The sequence below is a fragment of the Schistocerca cancellata genome, chromosome 1 (genome assembly GCF_023864275.1).
Source record: "Schistocerca cancellata isolate TAMUIC-IGC-003103 chromosome 1, iqSchCanc2.1, whole genome shotgun sequence".
In the NCBI taxonomy this organism is placed as follows: domain Eukaryota; kingdom Metazoa; phylum Arthropoda; class Insecta; order Orthoptera; family Acrididae; genus Schistocerca; species Schistocerca cancellata.
In genome coordinates, this window is record NC_064626.1 from 383,959,305 (window position 1) to 383,961,918 (window position 2,614).

Here is a 2,614-nt window from a genome sequence, read left to right on the forward strand (position 1 = left end):
CCTTTTCACTTCCTTATCTGCTGCTCTGTAATCAGCTTCTGCCTGTGCTTTTTTTGTCCACTGGTTCTGTTCTGGTGATCTTCCTCCAGGTATGTTCGGACACCCAATCTCTCCGCAGGCGATTTTTAAAGCCAAGTTCTGTGTCACTCACTTGCACAAAAGTATTGTTAACTTCTGTCCACATTTCCTCTATGTCCTTATCCTCAGCTATCTCCAGTTCCAGCACCTGGAATATATTCCGGAGTTCCAGCTGGAACCCCTCAGCTATCTGTGGATCTTTCAGTTTACCGACTTTGAATGTTCTATTCCTTGTCTCGAATGTCTTTCTGGAAGCCACAATCTTCAGTCGGAAACTGGCAGTAATAAGTTGGTGGTCACTACTTGCGTCTGCTCCTTTTCTATTCCAAACATCTTCCAGGCTCCTCCTGAACTTCCTAGGTACTGCGATGTGGTCAGTTTGATTTTCTGTAGTATGATCTGGGGATACCCATGCCTCCCTCATTTCATCTCTCAAAGCTATCTATTTGCTTTCTATTGTATTCCTTTCCTATTTCAGGCCAACTACCTGTGGTTTCTTCAATTTATCCAGGTCATGTCTCCATAATTTCTTAACTTTTTCAATTCCTTCAGTTTTAGTCTACAGTTAAGAACCAATAATTTATGGTCTGCCCCAGGAAATTTCTTAGTGGAAATGTGGTTTGGAAATCTGTCTCACCACTATACAACCATTTTAAAATCTGTCTGACCACTGTCTAACCAATCTTAAACCTTCCAGTTTATTTAGGTCCCATCCAATTATACAAGCTTCTTTCATGATTTTAAACCAAGTTTTAGCGATAATTAAGTCTCAACTAAATGCAAAATTATACCAGGCAGATTCTCTTTCATTCTTTCCCCCAGTTAAGGTCTCCTACTACTATTTCTTCTCGTTCTTTTCTTACTGTCGAATACTAGTCACCTATCACTGTTAAATTTTAAAACTCCTCTTCACCTATCTGACTGGTTTGCTTTATTTCATCATAGATTCCTTCTATTTGTTGACTTGTGGAGCTAGGCAGCATATAAGCTTATACTACTGTGGTGGGTGTTGGCTTTGTGACTATCTTGGCTATGATAATGCATTCGTTATGCTGTTCATAGTAGCTTACCTGCATCTCTATTTTCTTATTCATTATTAGGCCCACTACTGTAGTACCTCTCAATGATTTTGTGTTGATAACACAGTACTTACCTAACCAAAAGTCCTTTTCTTCCAATCACTGCTTGTCATTAATTCTCCCACAAATTTCAATCTATACATTTCCCCTTTTAAATGATACTTCCTGTCATAGCCCTAAATAGTGACCATGTCTTCTGGGACACTGTATAAAGTAATCAATGATATTGTTACTTCTGCTGTCAAGTGAACTTCTTCCCTGGGTTGATGAGATTTCATTGTCCAGATTACACGTCCTCTGTATACTTAATGTGCCTTCAGAGTTAAAACCATCTCTGGAATGGAAATAGTTGTGAAAGGCACAGCAAAACTCAATAATGCCTTCAGTCAGCTTCACATTAATAGGTTTGTGAAATATGCTCCATTTGTTCATTAGAATTGCAAAGGTCACTCCACTTATCTCTGGGCATGACTTATACAGTAGTTACAGATCTGTTTCTTGTAGGAGAGCAATGTTACAGTGTATGGTTTCATGATAAAACTCGACAAATTAGATTAGGTGGTATTGAAAGCCTCGTCACTGTCTTTGCTCTTGATGGACGATTGCTGCTCTACTGTTAATTCATCTAACTACTGTATACTCATTTGCAAATAACTGAAGAATTCACTTTCAGTTCCTCTTACATATAGCGACACGAACATTCCCCGCAGCACCCACGAACTAAGCAGTCTCTGAGTCTAAAACCTGCAGTTGTGTTTCTTAATGTACTCAAGAACGAAATAAGAAAACACTGCCTGCTTTCTTCTGTCTACAACCATATTGGTTGCCTTCTAATCTAGCAATCCTGTGCAATTATCGCTACAATGCTGCCATCTGTGCATTGGAACGATTTCACACATCACGTGTGGATGTTACTCACTCATGTGCATTGAGCCTTAGGGTGTCAATGGATCCTATCTTGAGCACAAAACCTTTCACCAATGATGCCTTGTGGTAAATAATATGTTCGTTGCAATTAAACAACCTTTCTACATACATAACATGCTGGAGGAATTTGAAAGGATGCTTAAATCTATTAAGAGGCTTTGTAACAGTATATTCTTCACCGAGGCAATGAAATTTCTACAAGCATTTACACTGTTAACAAAGAGACCCATTATTTAACACAGGTAGCATGGATTACTGCTAAGATTTTTGAATTCGAGTGGTAGCTTATTGAAAATGGATGCAGCAGTATACTGCACACCTTTCTGCACAAGAGTTAAGGAAGTTTGATCCAAATGCAGGTTTGATTTCTGCCGAGTATTAACTGAGTGACAGCTGCTTATACTTGGCAATAAGCTAATATTATTAACAAGAAATTACAATAACGAATATATACAGGGTGTTTATAAATGAATATCAGGGTTTTAATACTTTACAATATTTATTATATTAAACTTACAGTTATAAATGAT